The 26,404-nt window shown below is 39.4% G+C and overlaps 1 pseudogene; it reads left to right on the forward strand.

The window, feature by feature from the left end:
- Nucleotides 1-8,626: 8,626 nt before the first annotated feature.
- Nucleotides 8,627-13,910, forward strand: LOC129395917 (beta-defensin 108B-like; annotated as a pseudogene).
- Nucleotides 13,911-26,404: the final 12,494 nt, after the last annotated feature.

A 26,404-nucleotide genomic window follows, 5' to 3' on the forward strand; every position in this document is an offset into this window, starting at 1 on the left:
AACAGGGTTTGAACAATATGACAAAATTACAAAATTAGAAAATGGCCCAGCAATACTTTTAATTATATTCTGCCTGTCACTGCCTCTTCTTGCTTTTTGACAAAATTACTCCCCTAACCAAGGTTCTCTATGATTCTGGGGACTCTGGCATTTAGACCCCAGTTACCAAACATCATTGTGTCTATTTTTACTGCCACATTTAATGCACATTTACAGACTTCAACAAGCACTTTTCAATATCAACTTTTTTCTTATTCCTTGGACTATTTTCTACATCTGTTCATCAAGACTCCAGTAACATATGACTCCATCTGCCTGTCCCTTCCATGAATGTACCTGACAGTACATGTATTATGTAGTCTATAATTCAAGCAGAACAGATATTCCTTCAAAAAAAATAAGATATTAGAGAATGCCGACAAAGCTTCAGTGTAACCAGCTGTAACCCTTAATATTATTACCAAGTAAACTCTTCCTCGAATATCAAAATAAGATTTGGGCTTTAGAGAATATTTGTGTGTAATTATAACCCAAACATGAACTAAAAGTAATTTAACTGGTCATATACAGACCGTGCCAGGGACAAAAAAGGACAAATATTATAAGAAAGTTAAAGCATACTTATTTCATAAAGGATTCTTGTGTGGAATCTATAAAAACTATTTCAAGATGTAGAGATTAAATATATTTTAAAACACATACATACACAAGCAATCTTTAGGAGAAACTTTTAAAAACTCATGTTATGAGTCTAAAATTTTCATTAATTCATGGAAAAAAATGTATTGACAAACTTTTCACCAGAGCAGAAATAACAACTTATGTATTTGGTGACTTCAAGATGAGAGCCTGCACAGCTTAGTATCTCCCTCCAGATGTCTCTCTCTCTCTCTCTCTTTTTTTTTTTTTTTTTTTTTTTTGATAGAGTTTCACTCTTGTTGCCCAGGCTGGAGTGCAGTGGCATGATCTCGGCTCACCGCAACCTCCACCTCCTGGGTTCAAGCAATTCTCCTGCCTCAGCCTCCTGAGTAGCTGGGATGACAGGCATGCGCCATCGTGCTCAGCTAATTTTGTATTTTTAGTCGAGACGGGGTTTCTCCATTTTGGTCGGGCTGGTCTGGAACTCCTGACCTCAGGTGATCCGCCAGTCTCCGCCTCTCGAAGTGTTGGGATTACAGGCGTGAGCCACCGTGCCCAGCCCAGATCTCTTAAAAAGTCATGAGGAATGAGCCATTCTGCATCCTCAATATTACCTTAATATTTTAAGGGCACCCGTAAAAATTAAGAGGCCGACTTGTGACTTCTTAGCCCTTTCACGGCTATTTAGACACACCTTAGTGAAGTATTAGGAATGCGGTATTAGGTCTCAAGTTCCTGGACAACAAAACCATGTTCTCCAACAGATCTTCAGTAAAAATAGCTGATGTCTATATTGTTTTGCCTGTCCTTTCCCTTCCTTTTAATTCAGAACTGCAGTCTCGAAAAGTCCTACTATTTAGTAGATTCTCTCAATTCTCAACACCAGTGCTATACAATGTTGAATGACATCTCAGGTGCTAGGGAAACAGCAAGCTGACATTCTAGCAATGAACAAATAGAAAAGCAGAGATCACCACAGAGTAAAAGAGAATAGATTTTTTTAAAGTATGAAACCAAAACGAATATATGTCAGATTACACTATAAATGGAAAATCCTATTATCTTGATGGGATTGCAAGTCAGATTACACTATAAATGGAAAATCCTATTATCTTGACAGGATTGCAAGCCTCTCATGGCTTCCAACCTCCAATATATTCAAAGCAGTTCAGGAATGGTGAAAGTGGAATGGAATTTAAAATTATTCTAAGGTTTTATGTGTGAAAGCACCATGCCCTGAAACAAAATATTTATTTTTAAAGTGCATAATGAACACTGCATACAAAGTTTGTGTAACAGGAGAGAGGAAATATCTCCCATTTTAAAAAAAGGAATATGCAACATATTTACATACAATAAAATTAAATTAAATTAAAATACAGCAATGGAAGACAGAATCTAACATCTGAAAATCAAGGGATAAATCTATTTTAAATAAATTTGGCACAATTTTTAAAGTACGTTATGAAAAATAATAATACCTGAATATAGTACGTAAAAGTACCAATACAATAAAGCTAAAACAATATCGATGGAAAAATTATTTGCTGTGCATTATTTTAAAAAAGTAATCTAAGTACTTACCTCAATAAGGTAAATGAATGAAATTTAAAAATTGCTTGAGAAAATCTGTGAAAGGAAATGAATATAGAGAAGCAGAATATAATTTAACTATAAACCACACAAATAGAATTTAAAAATAAGTGGTAGCCAACATGCCCAACATGATTTTCTGTGATGAAAAAAATTCTCTATACCTGCATTGTCCATTTAATTATAATTAATTTACAGTTTATAGTCACATGTGCCTAGTAGTTACTATATTGGTCAATACAGATCTAGAATCTTGGAGGAGGCAGTTAAAATAATGAGATATGGCCAAAATAAAAATGGAAAAGGCACACAAATAGTGAACACAGAATATGAGAATGTGAAGTAACAATTCACACAATAAAATGTAATAATGAGATGCTGCCTTGATGGGGCAAATGTCTAATGATATACAAGGCTTGTCTTGCTACAGGTAGAAGAGCATGAGCAGGACAGGAGAGGACTCTTCCCCTACCCACTAGAAATGTCAGGTGATGGCCTGTCAATTATCACATTGCCTCTCTAAAAATGATAATTAGGCAGCACCAGAGAGAGGCCATTTCCTGATGGTCTACACCTGTTAACATCAAAAATGTTAATTAAATGCAGACCCCAGGAAGAAGCAACTTCTTGGGCATGCATGTTAAGAGACAAAAATGGCAAAGCATAATCTTCTGGGGGCACACTCCACCGGAAAAGGAAAGAAAGCTTCAGATGGACATGCATATAACTCCCTAAACACACCGTGCATGCTCAGTTTCAAAGGGTAAGGAAAGCACTGTGCATGCCGGAAACTCTCCCTAAAGGAAGAATCATGGAAAAGAGGTAAACCCATCGCAGGATCAATGTTAAAGACTCTTCTCTTTTCTTTCTTGGACCTTCAGGCATCTTCTCGGGTCTCTTCCAAGAGAATTTTCCTCTCCTTCCTGTTCTAAAGCCTTTTTAAATAAACTTCCACTCCTGCTCTGAAACTTACCGCTCAGTCTCTTTTTCTGCTGTATGCCCTTCAGTCAAATTCTTTCTTCTGAGGAGGCAAGGACTGAAGCTGCTTATGGACCCATGCAGATATGCTGCCAGTAACTGGAATCTCTTCTACTGGTAACAGTATCATTGTAAGGGAATGAGGCCAGTTCACATCTCAGTGCTTGGAGAACTCACCAAAAATAAAAAGTTGGAGGATGCAGTGAACTTATCTACCTTCCAAGGCAAGTCCCACAAGCAAGCAGCAAGACTCTCTTTCCCCAAGGTCTTAAACTCTTCAGATGCTCCTTCTCTGGGAAAATGCATCCTCTGATTGGCTTCCCCTTATATATATAAAAAATTAATAAACCGAATCACCACTACATTCCAAGAGACATGTCCCGATTGCACAGACACGGAATCTAATCAAAAACTTCATTCTGGAGACACTCCCTGTTCAATTTGATTGGATTTTTGAGATTACTACTAAAAACCCTCACATAAAGTTGGAAACCAAAGAGTTAAGTCTATTTTGAAGGAAAAATGTGAAGATCAATTCCTTTTTTTTATTCATAAGTACTTTTGAGTGTATTATATGTACTAGAAAGCATTCGCAGTCAAGGGATACAGCAAGAAACAAGACAAACTAGAATCTTCTGGAGACTCTATATTCTAAAATTCTTTGGAGGTAAACTGGACTTGAAAACAAATGGAAGGTGAATAGATATAAAAAGTTTCAATGTTCATGATGATGTAAAAAAATAAAATATATTGCAGAAATGAAGTCAGGAAGTGTTATAGGGGTCATGTAGTACTTGTAAGACCACTGGTATTGTCTGAAATTCAAGCAGGCTGCAGAAATTTGGGTAACTAAAAGGAAAGCAGATGCTAATAGAAGACAATGAAGAAAGGGCCTCAAAGACATTTCAGAGACCTTGGCTGGTGGCAGCCCCTCCCCTCAAAGGCCTGGAGGCCTAGGAGGTAAGAATCGTTTTGTGGGCTGGGCCCAGTGCAAGCACAGGACAGTGCTCACAGCATTCTAGGTCTCAGCCACTCCAGCTCCAGCCATGGCTAAAAGGGCCCCAGACATAATTTGGGCCAGCACTTTAGAGGGTGCAAGTCATAAGCCTTGGCAATTTCCATGGGGTATTAAACCTGCAGGTGCACAAAGTACAGGAGTGCACTGCTGATAAAGATATACCTGAGACTGGGCAATTTACAAAAGAAAGAGGTTTAATTGGACTTACAGTTCCACATGGCTGGGGGGAGGCAGAAGGCAAAAGGCATGTCTTACATCACAGCAGGCAAGTGAGAGAATGACAGCCAAGCAAAACTGGTTTCCCCTTATCAAACCATCAGAACTCGTGAGACTTATTCACTACCACAAGAACAGCATGGGAGAAACTGCCCCCCATGATTCAGTTATCACCACTGTGTCCCCCCACAACATGTGGGAATTATGGGAGTACAATCTGAGGTGAGATTTGGGCGGGGACACAGAGCCAAACCATATCAGAAGACTTCGCCTGGATTTCTAAAGATGTATGGAAAAGCCTGTATGTCCAGTAGAAGCTGCTGGGATGGAGACTTCATGGCGAATGTCTACTACAGCAGTGCAGATGGAAAATGTGGGGTTGGAGCCCCCACAGAGTCCACACTGGGGCACTGCCTAGTGGGGCTCTGAGAAGACAGCCACCATCCTCCAGACCCTAGAATGGTAGATCCACTGACAGCTTGCACCCTGAGCCTGGAAAAGCTGCAGGCACTCAACACTGACCCTTGACAGCAGCCATGGGGACAGACCCTTATATCCAAAAGAAAATAAATTGTTCTACCATAAAGAAGTGTGCACTCATATATTTATTATAGCATTATTTGCAATAGCAAAGACATGGAATCAACCTAGATGCCCATCAATGTTAGAGTGGATAGAGAAAATACAGTATATGTACACCATGGAATACTACACAACCATAAAAAAATTATGTCCTTTGCACCAACATGGATGCAGCTGCAGGCCATTATTCTAAAATTATGCAGGAAGAGAAAACCAAATACCATATGTTCTTAGTTATAAGTGAGAACAAAGCATTGGTTACACATGGATGTAAAGATCGGAACAACAGATACTGGGGACTACTAGAGGGGGAAGGGAAGGTGGGGACAAAGGCCTTAAAAACTGTCTATTGGGTATTATGTTTTCTATCTGGGTTACAAGATCATCCATACTCCAAGCCTCAGCATCACACAATGTGCCAATGTAAAAACCTGCACATGCATACCCTGAATCTAAAATAAAAGTTGATTTTTTTTTAAATGGGCAAAAATCTGGCTAACATGGTGAAACCCTGTCTCCACTAAAAAAAAAAAAAAAAAAAAAAAAAAAAATTACAAGAAATTAGCAGGGCATGGTGGCGGGTGCCTGTAGTCCCAGCTACTTGGGAGACTGAGGCAGGAGAATGGTGTGAACCTGGGAGGTGGAGCTTGTAGTGACCCGAGATCATGCCACTGCACTCCAGCCTGGGTGACAGAGCAAGACTCCATCTCAAAAAAAAAAAAAAAAAAAAAAAAAAAGGGCAAAGATCTGGATAGACATTTCCCAGAAGAACAGATACAAATGGCCAACAAATATATGAAAAAATTCTTACCATCTCTAATCATCAGGGGGATGCAAATAAAAACCACCATGAAATATCATCTGATACCTCTTAGAATAGCTATTATCAAAAAGATGTATAACAAGTATTAGTGAGGATGTGGAGAAAAGATAACCCTTGTATACTTGTGGTGGAAATACAAATTACTATGTCCATTTCAGATAATAGTATGAAGGTTTCTCAAAAATTTTTTAAAATAAAACTACCTGCTGATGAGGCTGTTGAGATATAAGAACACTTACACTGTTGGTGGGAATGTAAATTAGTTCAACTATTGTGGAAGACAGTATGGTGATTCCTCAAAGACCTACAACCAGAAATACCACTTGACCCAGCAGTCCCATTACTGGGTATATACCCAAAGGAATATAAATCATTCTATTATAAAGATACTTGCACACATATGTTCATTGCAGCACTATTCACAATAGCAAAGACATGGAATCAACCCAAATGTCCATCAGTGACAGACTGGATAAAGAAAATGTGGTACATATACACCATGGAATACTATGCAGCCATAAAAAGGAATGAGATCATGTTCTTTGCAGGAACATGAATGGAGCTGAAAGCCATCATCCTCAGCAAACTAACCTAGGAACAGAAAACCAAACACTGCACATTCTCACTTACAAGTGGGAGCAGAACGGTGAGAACACATGGATATTAGGAGGGGAACAACTCACACTGGGGCCTGTTGGGAGGCAGGTGGAGGGAGAGTATCAGGATAAATGGCTAATACATATATGCAATGGAATATTATTCAGTGTTACATAATAATGAAACCCTGTCATTTGTGACAACATGGATGGACTTTGAGGGCATGACGTTATATGAAATAGGCCAACCACAGAATGACAATTACTATATGATTTCACTTGTATTTGAAATCTAAAATAGACAAACTCACAAAAGCAGAGAGTAGAATGGTGGTTGCCAGGGGCCGTGGTGCTGGGGAAATGGGTAGATGTGGTTAGAGTACAAAGTTTCAGATATACCGCATAAGTAAGTTCTGGAGGTCTCGTTTACAGCATAGTGCTTACAGCTAAGAATACTGTATTACATACTTAAAATGTGCTAAAAGGGTAGATTTTGTATTCTTACCAAAATTTCTTACCAAAAAAAATAATAATAATAATAAAGGGGGGGGACTTAGGGAGGTGAAGGATATGTTTATAATCTTGATGGTAGTGATGTGTTCATGGTGTATACTTATCCCCGAGCTCACTGAGATGTACACCTTAAATATGTACAGCTTTTTAAATGTAATCATAGCTCAACAAAGTCGGTTAAAAAAAAACAAGAGGGGGTTGCTTAAAAAATTTAAAAGGAGGGGTAGATGTTCCTTGTTTTTCTCTCTTGGCTTTCTTCCTTCCTGCTGCCTGGAATTCAAAAATGATAGGTGGGGATTTAGCAGCCAAACTAGAGCCTCTTCTAAAGTATAGCAGAACAGAGAGCTGGAAGGGGCCTGTGTCCCTAATGAATTTGGCAGGTATCTGTACTAGCCATGGTAGGTAGAACTATAGATTTAAGTGAGGGAGAAACAAACTTCTGCCTTGTTTAAGCCACTTTGTTCAGACATTAATTTTATATACATATAGAGAACATATGCTCCTTTATGAGTAGGAAAAATGTTTATGCCATATGGTCCATGATGGGTGTTCAACAATGTAGGATGAGGCTGATTATGATGACAATGATGACAAATAGCATGAAATACTAAGCAATGAAAAAAAGTGGCCTAATAGTTGTGTATGGTTACTTTATTTAAAGATTCTGCTGCTAATATCATTCAATGTATTTGTATGCTGGTGGGAGTTTTATTAGATGTAGACTAAGAAAGTTTACATTATTTAATGAAAAATACTTGACCAATTTAAAAAAAATAAAAGTATCATGAGATGGAACTAAGCATCTGTATTGCAAAGGAACTCTCCCAGTTGATTTTCTGCATAGTAATGATTGAGAATCCCCTGATCTAGATCCAACAGATCTCGACCTTTATAGGTGCTATCAAGGAAGCACCTAAGGAAGACAATTTTCCTGACTACATCCATACCTCCAGTTAGTAATAGATCTAGAGATCTAGAATCCAAATCCAGACCTCCTGCTTCCATGCGCGGTGGTCTTTCGCTGTTGTTTTGTTCCACTTGGTGAAGAGGATTTGAGAATAAATAGCCACATGATTCAACTCCCTCCTCAGTTCTGAGGAATATAGCCTTGTCCCAGCAAGCAAGAAGCTCATACATTAGTGGATGAGGCAAATATACATTCACTAATCTAACATACAAGGCAGTAAGTACTGTAACATAGACAAAGCACTTTGGAGTTTCAGACCAGGAGCAAGTGGGGTGATTAATTCTTAGGGCTAGTAAAGTCTGGGAAGTGTTCACTAACAAAATGTCTGGTCATTAATGAAACCAACTGATTTCTCAACACAGTCTAATTTATTGTAACAATATAAATGGTTGTTTCTTCATAAACTTTCATCTTTTGCCAAAATGTTTGTAGCTTATGTCCCCATTTAACAAGGTTTTCTGGCCAAAACTGTGCACCCACATCATTCTAATGAACTGGCTGTCCAATAAAAAAAGGACTCTCAGTCTTCCCATAAAAGCAATTTTGCATGCATAGAACACCTCTATCTATGAATATGCCTAAGGAGGTACAGAAAGACTCTTATTACCCAAACAGAGACATTCCACTGGTGCTAGAGAGCCACAGACGGAAGTTTTCTCTGCCTCCTGGAAATGAAGCCAAACTTTCTTCTTTCTTCAGCCATGAGGATTGCTGTCCTCCTCTTCACCATTTTCTTCTTTATGAGCCAAGTTCTACCAGGTAACAAAATAAACTTGGTAAGAGTAGAGTGCGTAACACCTTACAGGGATTCAAGACTCAAAGAGAAATCACCATCACCTATGACCAGAAAAGGGGGTCTAATAGGAAATCTGGAAGACTCATTGGCTGAGAGGCCTGCAGCCATCAAATTCGTTAATTCTCCATAGCAACTCAGTTAAATGAAGTCAATGGTGTTTCAAGTCTTTGAAACCCTCTTATTCCATCTCCAAATTAGGCAAGTTTACTAGCCTCAAAAATTAAAAATCAGGCATTATTCTACTAAATCTTGGTCTCCAAAGCTCCTCTAGTTTCTTTCGGCAAAAGTTAGTTATCCTAAGAACTGGCATAAGAGCTATGCCAAAGCTGTGGTTGGCTCAGACAGAAGGGATTGGTGGAAGAAGTCTCTTTGAAAATATTATTATAATCTATGAAATCTTTAACCTATTGCTCCCCAATACTGTTGGTCCCTGGGGCTTGACTTTTACCCTTAAGGCTCCATCTCCATCCCTGGCTGTCCCTCTTCCTTCTCAGCATCTAGTCTTGTAATGTAGAATTTAAACACAGGAACCAGGGATGACCCCACACCAGAGCATAGCCTACTGCATTCAGCATGTGAACATTAATCACAGGTATAAGGCCCCTTGCACAGACATGCTTTGGAGAAGTGTGTATAGGACTTCTTGGATTGGCCCAAGGTGATTACCAGACACCAAAAGTAGATCCAAAAATTTTCTGGAACTCCTGAACATGTGTATTCAAGGATGAATAAGCAACTTATTGCCTCTATTTCTGCTGTTTTATAGAGAAAAAAATTAAGGCCCTGGAAACCGAAATGCCTTTCCCAACGGTGGGGTAAATGTCAGCGTCAATGCTTTATTTTAGTATCCTGGCTTTCCCTATACATCCCACTCTGGAGTTCTGTTGTGCTGTTCCTCTCTGTGACTTCCTAAAGGCTGAAAAAAGGAGATACCATATCCAATTATATTAACTTGGTAGCACACAACATCGGGGACTGACTTATAAGATTATTACCCTTGTGGCATTACTGAAGTTCTGTCTCACTAGTACTTGTTAAATAGTCATCCTGGCTAAATACATGGGTTTGATTTTTTAATCAGTTAAAAATATTTTAAAATATGTGTCTTACATATATAACCCCAAGAAATCAATGCTTTTAATCAAGGTTTAAAAATTCCAAATTTGGATAAACAATTTTTTTTGTTGTTTTCACTGTCACTCAATCAAAATAGAAGCAACTAATTGGATAGAACAGCACAGGCAGAAGCATGACTCACAGTCAAAAATGGGATGCAACAAGACTGGAGAAGAAAACACAGGATGGTGCTAAAGAATGCAGCCTAATGAGAGGTGGCATCTCCTCTGGATGTCCTTAGGTAGACATTGAAGCAGAACTGCAAACTTTTTGTAGAAGGCTAGAGAGGAGAGGAGGACACAGAGAGAGGGCAAGAGTGGAAAATGGAATGAGGCTCAGAATACCAAGCCTTAGTGTTGTCCCTATCATCTGCCTCCCTCGATCACTGGGTGATCTTGAGCATGTTTCTTCCTTTCCGTCAGCTTATTTCCTCATCTTTAAGGTAAGTGACTAGACAAGACAGCCTATGATGTTCATTGTAACTCTAGCTTTTGTTCCTAAAGCAAATAGCTGGAAAAGACATAGTGTCCACAATATGCAATACACAGGGTTTACAAGCAAAGAACAAATGAAAACAAAAGATTTTTAAAATCCTTAATGTTACTTGAATTCTTGCAATTGAACAATGGTACACCATAATTTTTAAAAGCCCTTTGTAATTTCAATTTTTTAAAATAATTTCAACCTTTATTTTAGATTCAGGGAGTGCATGTGCAGATTTGTTACATGGGTATATTGTGTGATATTGAGGTTTGGGGTATGAATAACTCTGTCATGCAGGTAGGGTGTACCCAAAGGGTAGCTATTCAGACTACTCCCTCTCCCTCCCCTCCTGGTAAGACCCAATCTCTCTTGTTCCCATTTTTATGTCCATATGCACTCATTGCTCAGCTCCCACTTATAACTGAGAATATGTGGTATTTGGCTTCCTGTTCCTGAGCTAATTTGCTTAGAATAAAGACCTCCAGCTGCATCCATGCTACTGAAAAGGACACAATTTTGTTCTTTTTATGGCTGCATAGTATTCCATGACATATATGTAATAGATTTTCTTTATTCAATCCACTGTTGATGAACACCTAGTTTGATTCCATATCTTTGCTACTGTGAATACCACTGTGATGAACATACAAATTTAGGTCTTTTTACAAGACTGATTTATTTTCCTTTGGATATACACCCAGTAGTGAGATTACTGGGTCAAATGGTAGTTCTGTATTAAGTTTCTCGAAAAGTGGTTTGAAAATGTAATGCTCAATAGACTCAGGTATAGTAAAATAGTACACATGATTCAAAGACCTGTGAACTCAGAGTAACAACAAATTTCCGCACAAACACATTGCAAGTTAGAAAATAGCTGTATTTTAATCAATTATTCCACAATCATTTACTGAATAGCTATTATAATCCAAGACTTTAATCAGATTCTGGAATATACATACAGAGGAGCACAAGATATGATTCCTGCCCTCAAGAAATTCATTATAAAGAATTGAGGTCAGGTGGGAAAACACCACCCGTAGTAGAAGGCAAGAAGTACTACCACAGAGGGATGTTCAAGAGTGATTTATCACATATCACAAGACAGGTCAGTGGTTCACCCTCTACACTATACTAATCTCTTATGACTCTTCCAGCTGCAAAGGGCCAATTTTAGCAGAAAGCCAGTGGGCTTGGGTACTACTATACGTAGTAGCTGACTACTTACAGATAAAAGGAAGAGATGGAAAGCTCAGGGATCAAAAAACTCAGATTTCAGCTTGTTTCTACCAAGTGGTCAACATTTACAATTACCATTGTCTTCAGAAAAGCATGACCTTTATTTCCCAATTTGCATTACAGATATAAATATGATATTACATATATTTGGTCTTCACATCAATCCACTAACTGCTTTGTGACCATTGAAAAGTTAAATGGAATCTAATACATTTGGATTTCAGTTCAATTAAATAGGCATTTATTGAATGTTTATAAAAATTGCTGTACTGATTGAAAGCTATTCTAGAATTGGCTTTTGTGTTCCAGAATAGAAAAAAAAAAAGGGCTGGTTTTTATACCTCCCTTATTGCCAAGAAGTTGTCATGGAAAAGGTGCTCTGTGTTACATACAAAGACTGCTCAGAATTAAAACACTTTTCAAACTAAATACCTCAGTGTGTGCAGCCTATTCCCAGAGCAGTGATATCTTCGGACATAAATGAAATACTATTCAATGTTTTCAACAAGTATAGTTTTTGAGCCTAAGAAGGCCTTGAATGTTTCACTCTTAATATATGCCATGGTTTCTAGAGAAAAATTGCAACCTCAAAGACCAGTGCCAGAGATATAAGTAGTGAGTGAAGTCTCAGGGTGTACCAAGTACTGGCACAGATATATTTGTGTATTAAACACATAGGAATATTGTTCCCTTCCACAGGAAAAATATCCTCTCTAACAATTAAAGTATATTATCTTTTAGGTCTATATTTCAGTTCTACTTATGAAAGATACATCTATTATAATCTATCATATAGAGTGTGTGTGTGTGTGTGTGTGTGTGTGTAGAAATAAAAAGAGATAAGCCAAAAGAGATTTTCTTCTCTTTCACTCCAGGAAAATCCATAGTAGAAGACAATAAATTTTTTAAAAAGGCTGAAATATCCCATCAGTGTTAGAAGATAATAAGGGAGAAATAAACTGAAACTTGCATGCTCTAGAACTTGTAAAGGGGAGCGGGCTACTCACCTCCAGCCTTTTGTCATGTAGGTGCACCCAATATTCTCAGATTTTTCAAGAACACCAAAAAATCCAAATTTTTGTGTGACAGCAGATTTTTAAGTGTTTAAGAAATCAAATAACACACACACACACACACACACACACACACACACACGCAAATCCGCACGAGATTATTTTCAGGCACTGCCCCCTACATCCATGTAATTCAATACAAAGTAAAGAAAGACTGATGAATGGTTACAATAACCCTCTTCTGCATGTAGCCAGGGGCAAATTCAAGGAGATCTGTGAATGTCCAAATGGCTCCTGTCGGGACTTTTGCCTCGAAACAGAAATCCATGTTAGGAGATGTTTAAATAGCTGACCCTGCTGTCTGCCTCTGGGGCATCAACCAAGAATTGAGAGCACTACACCCAAAAAGGACTGAAGCCTGTTGTTTTCTGGAGGTTTTAGGTTCTCTTTTTTCTCTCTCCCTCTCCCTGTCTCCCTGTCTCCCTTTCCCTCTCTCCATTTTCCTCACAGGGATTTTTACTGAATCCTCAAAAAAGAATAAACCAAAACCAACCAGCACAAAACCTCTTTTAAAAGTTTATATTACTGGCTGGGTGCGGTGACTCATGCCTGCAATCCTAGCACTTTGGAAGGCCAAGGTGGGTGGATCATGAGGTCAGGAGATCAAGACCATTCTGGCCAACATGGTGAAACCCTGTCTCTTTTAAAAATACAAAAATTTAGCCAGGCATGGTGGCGGGCACCTGTAATCCCAGCTACTCAGGAGGCTGAAGCAGAATCTCTTGAACCCATGAGGTGGAGGCTGCAGTGAGCCGAGATCCTGACACTGCACTCCAGCCTGGGCGACAGAGCAAGACACTGTCTCAAAAAAAAAAAAAAAAAGAAAGAAAGAAAAAAATAAGTTTATATTACATGTTATGACTTGATTACTGTTTGGTTTCCAGTATCCTTCTATCCCATCTGGATGACCTCTTAGTTGAAAATGACCTACAGCAGGGTGGGGGAACTTTCAACCATACCTATTGCTTTTGTTTCACCCTGTAACCCTTCACCCTGCGTGTGGGAAGACCACTCCCCTTTTTTACTGGGAAAATGCACCATCCTATTCCATGCAGCCTTGCAGGGGTCTGTCTCTCCCTGATAAAGGTGCAGCACATGGGAAAAATGCACAATCACGTCAGCCAGACTTCACCAGAAATCTAAATTATAAAAAGAGGTGCACTCAGATTAAAGGCAATTTGTTCAGCACTCTTTTCAAAGGCAATTCCCTGGGTCTGTACATGTATGTCTGGCCAAGATTCAGGGAATTCCTTTAGTTACCACCTTTCTCTGGGCATAATCATTCAGCATTTTCTTCCATCTTTTAAAACACTGCATGGGCTTCCTACGGCTGCTATCACAAATTACAACAAACTTAGTGGCTTAAAGCAACACAAATGCATTATCTGACAGCTCTACAGGCTGCAGGTTTCAGATGGATCTCAGTGGGCCAACATCAAGGTGTCAGCAGGGCTGAGCTTTCTTCTGGAAGCTCTGCAGTTTTCTTCCTGCACCTTTATCCCAGCAATGGCAGGTTACTCCTGGGCACCATAGCTTCCTCCATCCATTTTCAAAGCCAGCAAAGGAGCGTTGAGTCCTCACATTCCATCATTCTGAATTCATCTTCTCCCCACTCTTCCATTTTTTAGGACTCATGATTACATTGGGCCCACCTGGAAAATCTAAGATAATCTCCCTATTTTAAGGTCAGCTGATTAACAGCCTTAATTTCACATGAAACCTCAATTCCCCTTTGCCTTACAAGGTGGCACATTCACAGGACCCAGGAGTTAGAATGTGGATAGCTTTGGTGGGAGACAGAGGGGACATTATTCTGCCTACAACAGCCACTGAGTGCTTTTACCACCTGTCACAATTTTGCTCCATTTAGACACAATTTTAGTGGCTTTGTGTGAAGAGATTCTGATTCATAGAGTTTTCTTTTCTGTGTAAAGTAGTGGGGGGCCTCCCCTTGGTCATTGAAAGAGTATAGAATTAAGATATTTCAAAGTATATTAGCTGGATTTTATTTTTCACTATGACTGATTTGGGCAAGAAACAATGTTAAGTTATGTCACATGGACTACTCGAAATCTCAAAAAGTTCAAAACATTGGGTTCAAAATCTCACAGATTGAGATATATTCCAACCAACTCAACCCTGTGGAAGTGCCAAGTTTTCCTCAGTGTCACTCTTGAAACTACATCACCAACTGACCCTTTAATATATTTTTGCACTATATAACATTTATTTCTTAGAGTAAGTGCTTCCCTAGAAAAGAAGCAGTTTGGACACGTATATTAAAGCCGTCACATAGAATATTATCCTCTCATTGCTAGGAGGTGGCCTTCAAGATGGCTGACTAGAGGTACCAGGCACTGTGTCCTCCGAAAGAAAGACCAGACCAGCAAGTAGATAATCATACCTTGAAGAGGGCATGAAAGAGGGCACTAGAATTCAGCAGCAAAGTGACGAGGAATCTCTGAGGTATGGAAGGAAAGGAAAATGAAGCAGCAGCCCAGCCAGAATCAACTTAAAGCCAGGACAGCCTCTCCAGGGTGGTGAAAAGGTAAAAAAGAGAGCCCTAGTGGTCCATATTCCCACTGTGGACACTGCAATCCTAGCCAAGGGACAGTCTCTCAGCCCTCGCAGGCCCTGAGACTACTATAGGGAGCTGCCTGGAGTCTATGTGATGGTCATTGTCCCAGAGAAGGAGTTGGCACTGGATCGTCTGCACCCACCCCCAGACACAGGCAGCTGTGGCACAGTGCCAATTTGAGACCCCAGCCCCCAACAGACTACATCCTTCCCTGGGGCCCAACAGCCCCTGCATCTCCACATTTCTGGACCCCCCGTGACATTCCCTCATGTCCATCCAGAGGCCTGCAGAGTCACAATACCAGCTGAACTCACCAGTGTAGCTTGGTCCCCATCACTCTAGCCTACACAGTGTCCTACACTCCAGGGAACTGGCAGTGCCATTCACTAGAGAGGCTGCCCCCAGAACAAAGGGAGCTGAAGCAGGCACTCTTCACAAGTGGAGAGTCACCTTCACAGGACCACTGACACTGACAGCAATCCTGACCCCCAGGAGCAGGGCCACTGCACACCTGCAGGCATCCTCAGGGGACCTGGGGACTTGCCTTCCTGGGCACTATTCCAGGGCCAGAGCACAGGCCCATCCCACCCATTGCTGTCGCTACCACTACCCAAGCTCGTTGTCCAGGAGGCTGGGGATCAACCCACACTGCTCTCTGTCATTGGCACCTGTGCATGCCTTCTTGTGACCTGAGTATGAGCCCACCTAGCCTGGTGGTGCCTGTGCACATTGTCTGGGAGCCTGGGGATTAATCCACCATGTCTATCACCATCAAGTACCTGTGTGTCTCCTGAGAGCCTAAGGATAGGACTTCCCAGCCTGCCATCACCGCTGCCACCAGTGCCCACATATTTGCACAAGGTGAAAGCCTGAGGACTACTCTGTCCATCATGTTGCCACGACTGTTGGTGTCTGCACATGCCATCTGGGGTCGCAAGAGTTGACCTGCTATGACTACTGCAATTGCTGATGCTACACATGCCTCTCAGGGTCTTGAGGGCATGCCTATCTACCTAGCTCACCACTGTCACTGCTGGCACTTGAGAAAGCCACCTGACTCACGCCTGTAATCCCAGCATTCTGGAAGGCTGAAGGGGGCAGATCACGTGAGGTCGGGAGTTCAAGACCAGCCTGACCAACATGGAGAAACTCCATCTCTACTAAAAAAAAATAATAATAATAATAATAATAACAATAATACAAAATTAGCCGGGCATGGAGGTGCATGCCTGTAATCCCAGCTACTCGGGAGGCTGAGGCAGGAGAATTGCTTGAACCTGGGAGGCGGAGGTTGCAGTGAGCTGAGATCACGCCATTGTACACCAGCCTGGGCAACAAGAGTGAAACTCCATCTCAAAAAAAAAAAAAAAAGCCACCTGAAGGCCCAAGGATGGCCTGCCTGAAACTTCAACCACTAGTGCCCACGTTCATCACCCACAAGTTCAAAGACCAATGCAACTGGTGCCCAAGGACCAAACTGCCTGGCTTGTCTTTCCCCAGCAAAATCTCACCACAGCCTCCATTAACAATGAAGGCTAAGACACTGAGGAGCTCACAGACATCAGTGATGCTGATTATAGCTGAAGAAATCATAGAAGTCTAAACTACTGAACCAACCCAGAACTAAAGGCAAAGTGTCTTGCTGATTCAACAGTATAGATACAGCTACAGAAGTCAGTCTTTTACTACCAATGCCAATCTATAAAATTAGAAGAAGCAACTGTTTTACCAGATATTCAAATATCATTGTAAGGGCATAAGAAACATTAAAGAGCAAGGAAACATAGCATCTCTGAAGGAAAACCAATAATTCTCCAGCAACAGATTTCAATCAAACAAATCCATAAAATGAGTGAAAAGGAATTTAACAGCTGAAATGGAATAATTCAATAAATAAAATAAATAATACAATTTGAGAACCTCAACAATAGACTAGATTAAGAAGATGAAAGAATTTCTAACCATAAAGATCGGTCTTAATATGCAAGATTAAATGGATTAAAGACTTAAGTGTGAAACACAAAACTATAAAAACCCTGGAAGACAACCTAGGCAATACCATTCAGGACATAGGCACGAGCGAAGATTTTATAACAATGACACCAAAAGCAATTGTGACAAAAGCAAAAATTGACGAATGGGATGTAATTAAACTAAAGAGCTTCTGGGCAGCAAAAGAAACTATTAACAGAGCAAAAAGACAACCTGCAGAATGGGAGAAAATTTTTGCAAGCTATGCATTCGACAAAGATCCAATATACAGCATCTATAAGGAACTTAAACAAATTTACAAAAAAATAAAACCTTTAAAAAGTAGGCAAAGACATGAACAGACACTTCTCAAAAGAAGACATACATGCTGCCGACAATCATATGAAAAAAAAGCTCAAGGGTCATGAGGGATTATGACAGACAGGAGGCAGAACTAGATGGCAGCTCTGGACAGAGCAGCATGCGGAGGCTTGCATTGTGAATTTTAGCTCCAGATGGACTGCAAGAACAGATCAGCAATCCTGACAGGACCCACAGACCCTCCGAAGGAAGCAGACTGCTCTTGCAGGACCTGGGAGACACCCCAAATACTTTAAGTCCCCTAACCACGGAAATGGGAAAGGGAGACCCTCGTCTCATGAACACACACCCCCACTGGAGAAGCTGAAAGTCTGTTTGTGGGAGAAGTTCGTGACTTTACCTGGAGCTGAGCCAAGTTAGAGAGCCAAGCTGAGCAACATACAGGAGTAAAGGAAGTAGCACAAAGGCACTGGAAGGCCGCTGGATCCCCAAGTAGCCCATTCCTGCCTGACACCACAGGCATCCATCAGGAGGGTGGCCAGAGGAGCAGGGGGTAAAACTTCACAGGGAGAAGGACTTCTCTAGCTGAACTTTGTAAAAAATTAAATGGGGCTGGAAGCCTCCTGGCCAGAACTCGGGGGAGGGCGTGAATCCGGCTTGCAGACTTCACAGGCGGGGTGAGAACTGAAGCCCATTTCTTTGTCAGTCGGGAGGCAGAAAGCCTCAGGTAAGTTTTCAAGCCAGATTAGCCTTCGGCCTGGAAACAGACTCCGGGCTATCACAAGGGGCATTGTGGGAGTGAGACCAGCCTTTCGGTGTGCGTGGAAGCTAGCTTTCCCCCACTTCCCTGACAACCTGCATGACTCAGCAGAGGCAGCCATAATCCTTCTAGGTACACAATTCCACTAACATGGGAATCTGAACTCCATCCCCCACAGCAGCGAAAGCAAGACCCACCCAAGGAGAGTCTGAGCTCGGGCACGCCTAGCCCCACCCCCACCTGATGGTCCTTCCATATCCACCCTGGTAGCAGAAGACAAAGAACATACGATCTTTGGAGTTCTGGAGCCCTGCCCACCACTGGTCCCTCTCCACAGTGTCCGGAATTGGTGGGTTCTTGGTCTCGCTGAGTTTAAGAATGAAGCCGCAGACCCTCCTGGTGAGTGTTAACAATTCTTAAAGATGGTGTGTCCAGAGTTGCTTATTCCTCCCAGTGGGTTCGTGGTCTGGCTGGCTTCAGAAGTGAAGCTGCAGACCTTCGCAGTGAGTGTTACAGCTCTTAAAGGCGGCAGGGACCCAAAGAGTGAGCAGCAGCAAGCTATGTTGCAAAAAGCGAAAGAACAAACTTCCCACAGCATGGAAGGGGACCCAAGCCTGTTGAGCTGTGGCCTCCGGTGGCCTGCTTTTATTCCCTTGTTTGCCCCCCGCCCCATCCACATCCTGCTGATTGGTCCATTTTACAGACAGCTGATTGGTCCGTTTTGACAGAGTGCCGACTGGTGCATTTACAAACCTTTAGCTAGACACAGAGTGCTGATTGGTGAATTTAAAATCCTTTAGCTGGACACAAACGTTCTTCAAGTCCCCCACCGGATTAGCTAGACCCAGAGCGCTGATTGGTGCATTTACAAAGTTTTAGCTAGACACAGAGTGCTGATTGGTGCGTTTACAATCATTTAGCTAGACAGAAAAGTTCTCCAAGTCCCCAGCGGGCCCAGAAGCCCAGCCGGCTTCACCTCTTGATGGCACTCGCCAGACAGGACTTTGCAGCACCCAGCCCCTGCACTCCAGAAGCCTAGAGAGAGCTCATCCCCCGGTCAAGCCCAGCAGGCACCGGCCATCCGCCCCAAGTGTGGGGCCCACTGAGCCCGCGCCCACCCAGAACCCGCGCCAGCCCACAAGGGCCACACACAGCCCCGGCTCCCACCAGGGCCTCTCCCTCCACACCCTTCGAGCAGAGGGAGCCGGCTCCGGCCTTGACCAGCCCCAGAGAGGGGCCCCCACAGTGCAGTGGCGGGCTGAAGGGCTCCTCGAGTGCAACTAGAGTGGACGCCGAGGCCAAGGAGGCGCTGAGAGCAAGCGAGGGCTGCTAGCATGTTGTCATCTCTCAACACTACTATAGCGGATGCTTTCTGGAAAGCGCCATCTCCCAGCAGGAGGCCCATCAGCACAAAAAATAGAGCCCTAAACCACCAAAATGGTGGAAGCAGTTTGAAAAACAGGTTGGCAGTTCTCAAAGAATTAAAAATAGAGTTACCATATAACCCAGCAATTCCACTCTTAGGTATATACTTAAGAAAAAAGTTTGTACGTAAGAGTTGAAAAATTCTCAGTGAATTCTTATAGCAGCATTATTCATAATAGTAAAAAAGCTGAAATAACCCAAATGCCCATCAGCTGATAAATATATAAACACATTGTGGTATATTTATATAATACAGTATTATTTATTGATACAAGGAATGAAATAGCTATATATCCTACAAAGTGGATGACCCCCATGGAGTCATCAAAACACCACCATCATTCTTCAGAGTTAGTAAAAACAATTCTAAAATTCATATGGAACCAAAAAAGAGCCCACATATCCAAAGCAAGACTAAGCAAAAAGAACAAATCTGGAGGCATCACACTACCTGATTTCAAAGTATGCTATAAGATCATAGTCACCAAAACAGTGTGGTACCAGAAAAATATATACATCAAAATATGTGCACTTCAATAACATAGCATCAAATTTATAAAACAAAAATTGAGCAACCTACAAGGAAAAATGAAAAAATTCCAAACTGTAGAGGGATATTATAACTTATTTTTCTTAGTCATTCAAAGAAAAAGAAGACTTTAAACATCAATAATACATTGGATGTTAATAAAAATTTACTATTTTTGTGAAGGGAATAATTACAAAGAACTTCATTCAACAACTACCGAATACAATTTTAATAGGACATATTGAATATGCACAAATATTGACCATATAACGATTTGTTCTACATGCCAAATCTTAACAAAAGTCAAATAACTGACACTCTACAGAAAGTGTTCATTTATCCCACTGATATGAAATTATAAGAAACTGTTCTAAAACCCAGTTAATTAAAGAAAAAAACTTAGTGAAAAAATAAATATATTGAAATTAAAATATTACTTATTAAAACTTTTTGGATTCCATTGGTATATTATTAAAGAGGAAATTCAGAGTCATAAATGCTAATATTAGAAAATAATAATGGTGAGTCTTTGGCAATACCATCATGAACACTCCTGATCTCATCTGATCTCAGAAGAAAATAATAATAGAAAACAGAAACATCTCAGTCTTTGCAGTATGAATTACAAAGAAAATAAAATGCACAAATAAAAGTAACAGGAAAAAAGGAAGCATCTTCAAATATGCAAAACCATTAAAGAAACTTGACAAAATTAACTCAAGATGAAACAGAAAATAAGAATGTTTTCCTGAATTAATAAAGCAACTAATTCTGTAATCAATAACCTCCCAAAAAAGAGGGCACTTAACTTATATTTTCAACCACATTTCAGAAATTTAAACAATTGTAATTATATCCAACTCTTCTAAGAAAAAAAAGAAAAAGGGACACTCCAAAACATCGTATTTGTCAAAACAATTTTTATTAAGATAATATTCACACAACAAAATATTCACTATTTCAACCATTTTGATTTGTTTAATTTAATAGATGTTAGTATATTTACAATGTTGTGCAGCCATCACCACTATTTAATTCCAAAACCTTTCCATCACCCCAAAAAGAAACTCCTTCTCTAATCCCCAGAAACTACTAATTTGTTTTCTATCTTTATAGATTTGACTATTCTGGACATTACATAACTGGAATTATAAAATATATACCCATTTGTGTCTGCCTTCCATAACTTACCATAATTTTTCAAGGTCATCCAAGTTGTAGGATATATAGCTATTTCATTCCTTCTATCAATAAATAATACTGTGTTATATAAATATACCACATTGTGTTTATATATTTATCAGCTGATGGGCATTTGGGTTATTTAAGTTTTTTTTACTATTATGAATAATGCTGCTATGAGAATTCATTGAGAATTTTTCAATTCTTAGGTAGAAACTATTTTCTTAAGTATATACCTAAGAGTGGAATTGCTGGGTTATATGGGAACTCTATTTTTAATTCTTTAAGAACTGCCAACCTGTTTTTCAAACTACCTCCACCATTTTATGTTTCCATCAGAAATGTATGAGAATCCAATTTCTCCACATTTTCCACAACACTTGTTATTTTCCATCTTTCTTGATGATAGTTATTCCACTCGATATCAAATGGTATCTCATTGTGGTTTTGATTTTCATTTCCCTTTCATGTGCTTATAGCCCACTTAAATATCTTTTTCAAAAAACTATTCAAATCTTTTGATCATTTCTTAGATCATTTGTGTTTTATTGTCGTTGTTGCTGCTGCTGATTTGTAGTAGTTCTTTATATATTCTGGATATTAATCCAATTTTCAAATATTTTTCTCATATTCAGTGGGGTTTTTCCCCTTCCTTGGTAGTATCCTTTAATACACTCAAGTTTTTAACTTAAATGAAGTCCAATTTAGCTATTTTTTGTGGCTATGTTTTTGGTGTCATATTTAAGAAAGCATTGCCTAATCTAAGGTCACAACTATTTGTACCATTTTTTCCTGAACATTTACAATTCTAGTTATTACATTAAGGTCTTTGGTCAGTTTTGAATTAATTCTCATATACGGAATGAGGTAGACAAATTTTTCCTTTTACATGTGGATATCCAGTTGTCCCAGCACCATTTGTTGAAGTCTATTCTTTCCTCATTAAATGGTCTTGGCACCCTTGTTGAAAATCAATTGCATGTAGATGAATGGGTTTATTTCTGAACTTTAAATTTGATTTTATCAGTCTATATGTCTATTCTTACACCATTATCACACTGTTTAGATTACTGTGACTTTGAGGTAAGTTTTGAAATTGAGAAATTTGAGTACTCCCACTTTGTTCTTCTATTTCAAAATTGTTTTGGATATTTAATCGTCTTTTCATTTCTATATAAATTTTAGAATAATTTTTTCAATTTCTGCAAAAAGACAGAATTTTGATAGGGATTGCATTAAATCTATAAATCAATTTGGGAAGTATTTTCATTCAAATTATATTAAATCTTCCAACTCATGAGCATGAGAAATCTTTCCATTCACTTGGATCTTCTTTTTCTTTCAAAAATATTTTGTAGACTCAGCGTACAAGTCTTACACTTCCTTCATTGCACTATTTCCTATGTATTTAATGTTTTATGCTATTGTAAGTATCATTGTTTCTTCATTTAACTTCCAAGTTGTTCATTGCTATTACAGAAAAGAAATGCAGCTGATTTTTGCATATTGATCTTGTATCTTCAAACTTTATTGAAATTGTTTATTAGCCCTAATAGATTTTTGTGAATTCTTTTGAGTATTCTACATGTAATATCATTTCATGGCTTAATAGAGATAATAATGCTTCTTCCTTTCCTCCGAATGCCTTTAGTTTCTTCTTAGCCTAATTGCCTTTGCTAGAACTTTCAGCACATTGTTGAACGGAAGTGTCAAGGGCAGACATTCTTTTCTTGTTCCTATTTTTAGAAGAAAACCTTTTAGTCTTTCACTATTAGGTATGATGTTAGCTACACTTTTCTTATCGATGCTCGTTACCAGGGTGAGAAAATTGTCTTGGATTTATGGTTTCTTGAGTGTCATCATGAAAGGGCACTAGATTTTGTCAAATAATTGTTTATGTCTTTTGAGACGATTGTGGCTTTTTTTCCCCTTTATTCTACTAATATTGATTGATTTTGCATATTTAAAAAAACTTTTTTTTTTTTTTTTTTTTTTTTTTTGAGACAGGGTCTTGCTCTGTCACCCAGGCTGGAGGGCAGTGGTGCAATCTCAGCTCACTGCAGCCTCTGCTTCCCGGGTTCAAGCGATTCTCTTGCCTCAGCCACCGGAGTAGCTGAAATTACAGTCGTGCGCCACCGCGCCCAGCTAATTTTTGTATCTTTAGCAGAGATGGAGTATTGCCATGTTGGCCAGGCTGGTCTCGAACTCCTTGCCTCAAGTGACCTGCCTGCCTTAGCCTCCCAAAGTGCCGGGATTACAGGCGTGAGCCACCCCCCACAAGCCAATTCTTAAAATAAATTGCACTTGGTTGTGGTGTATAATCCTTTTAATATATTGCTAGATTCCATTTTAAAGTATTTTGTTAAGAATTTTTGTATCTTCATTGATAAAGAATACTGGACTAGTTTTCATTTCTGGTAATGTCTTTGTCTTGCCTTCATATCAGGGTAATACTGGTCACATAAAATTAGTTTGGAAATGTGTCACAATTTTTTGAAGATTGTAGGAAAGATTAGCCTTCATTATTCTTTAAACGTGATTAAATTCACTAGTACAGCCATCTGGTCCTGGATGATTTTTTTGGAAGTTTTTAATCACAGACTCACTACCGTCACTTGTTATATGTCTATCTGTATTTTTTATTTCTTCTTGACTCAGTTTTGGTAGTTTATTTGTAGAAATTGTCCATCATTTTATTTAGGGTATCTAATTTGGTGACATACAATTATTCATAGGGTTCGCTTATAATTTCTTTTATCTGTGTAAGTTTGGTAGTAGTATTCCCACTCTTTTTTTTTTTTTTTTTTTTTTGAGACAGTCTCGCTTTGTCGCGCAGGCTGGAGTGCAGTGGCGCCATCTCCGCTCACTGCAAGCTCCGCCTCCCGGGTTCACGCCATTCTCCTGCCTCAGCCTCCCAAGTAGCTGGGACTCCAGACGCCCGCCACCACGCCCGGCTAATTTTTTGTATTTTTTTAGTAGAGACGGGATTTCACCATGTTAACCAGGATGGCCTTGATCTCCTGATCTCGTGATCTGCCTGCCTCAGCCTCCCAAAGTGCTGGTATTACAGGCGTGATCCACCGCGCCTGGCCTTTATTTTTAATTTTAGTAATTTATGTATTCTTCCTTTTTTGCTTGGTCGGTATAGCAAAAGGCTAGTGAAGTTTCTTGATCTTTTCAAATAATCAACTTTTTTTTGATGTTGATTTCTCTACTATTTTGTTATTCTCTATTTCACTTTGCTCTAATATTTACCATTTTATTTTTCCTGCTTGCTATGAATTTAATTAGTTCTTCTTTTCCTGGGTTCTGAATTTAGAGTGTTAGCTATCTATTTTATTCATTCTTTTTTAAGGTAAGAGTTTACATCTATAAATTTTTATCTGAGCTTAGCTTTTGCTGCATCCCTGATTGTATTTTCATTTTGGTTCTTCTCCAAGTATTTTTCAATTCCCTTTGTGATTTCATCTTGGACACATGGGTTATGTAGGGGTATGGTGTTTAATTCTCACACATTTGTGAATTTTTCTGTTTTTTTTTTTTTTTTTCTGTTACTGATTTTTAGTTTCATCCCACAGTGGTTGGAGAAAGTATTTTGTATGATTTTAATATTTTAAAATTTTCTGAGATTTATTTTATGGCCTAACGTGGACTATTCTGGAGACTGTTTTGTGTTTTATGTTTCTTAGCCGCATAAAAGTCTTCTTTTGAGAAGTGTCTGTTCATATTCTTTGCCAACTTTTTAATGGGGTTGTTTTTTCTTGTAAATTTGTTTAAGCTTCTTGTGGATTCTGGATATTAGACCTTTGTCAGATGGGTAGATAGCAAAAATTTTCTCCCATTCTGTAGGTTTCCTGTTCACTCTGATGATAGTTTCCTTTTCTGTGTAGAAGCTCTTTAGCTTAATTAGATCCCATTTGTCAATTTTGACTTTTGTTGCAAATGCTTTTGGCATTTTCGTCATGAAGTCTTTGCCCATGCCTATGTCCTGAATGGTATTGCCTAGGTTTTCTCCTAGAACTTTTATGGTTTTGGGATTTACATTTAATTCTTTAATGCATCCTGAGTTAAATTTTGTATAAGGTGTAAGGAAGGGGTCCAGTTTTAATTTTCTGAATATGGCTAGCCAGTTTTCCCATCACCATTTATTAAATAGGGAATCACATCATCTGCAAACAGAGACAATTTGACTTCCTCTCTTCCTATTTTAATACTTTTATTTCTTTCTCTTGCCTGATTGCCCTGGGCAGAAATTCCAATACTATGTTGAATAGGAGCAGTGAGAGAGGGCATCCTTGTTTTCTGCTGGTTTTCTATCTCTGGTGGAATTCAGCTCTGAATCAGTCTGGTCCTGGACTTCTTTTGGGTGGTAGACTATTAATTACTGTCTCAATTTCACAGCTTCTTATTGGTCTATTCAGGGATTCACCTTCTTCCTGGTTTAGTCTTGAGAGGGTGTATATGTCCAGGAATTTATCCATTTCTTCTAGGTTTTCTAGTTTATTTGCATAGGGGTATTTATAGTATTCTCTAGTGATAGTTTGTATTTCTATAGGGTCAGTGGTGATATCCCCTTTATCATTTTTATTGTGTCTATTTGATTCTCCTCTCTTTTCTTCTTTATTCACCTAGGTAGTGGTCTATTTTGTTTATTTCTTCAAGAAATCAGCTTGTGGATTAATTGATTTCTTGAAGGGTTTTTTGTATCTCTATCTCCTTCAGTTCTGCTCTGATCTTAGTTATTTCTTGCCTTCTGCTAGCTTTTGGATTTGTTTGCTGTTGCTTCTCTAGCTCTTCTAATTGTGATGTTAGGCTGTCATTTTTGAGATCTTTCTAGCTTTCTGATGTGGACATTTAGTGCTATAAATTTCCCTCTTAACACTGCTTTAGCTGTGTCCCAGAGAGTCTGGTATGTGGTCTTTGTTCTCATTGGCTTCGAATAACTTCTTGATTTCTGCCTTAATTTCCTTATTTACCCAGGAGTCATTCAGGAGCAGGTTGTTCAATTT

Source organism: Pan paniscus, chromosome 7 (genome assembly GCF_029289425.2).
Source record: "Pan paniscus chromosome 7, NHGRI_mPanPan1-v2.0_pri, whole genome shotgun sequence".
In the NCBI taxonomy this organism is placed as follows: Eukaryota; Metazoa; Chordata; class Mammalia; order Primates; family Hominidae; genus Pan; species Pan paniscus.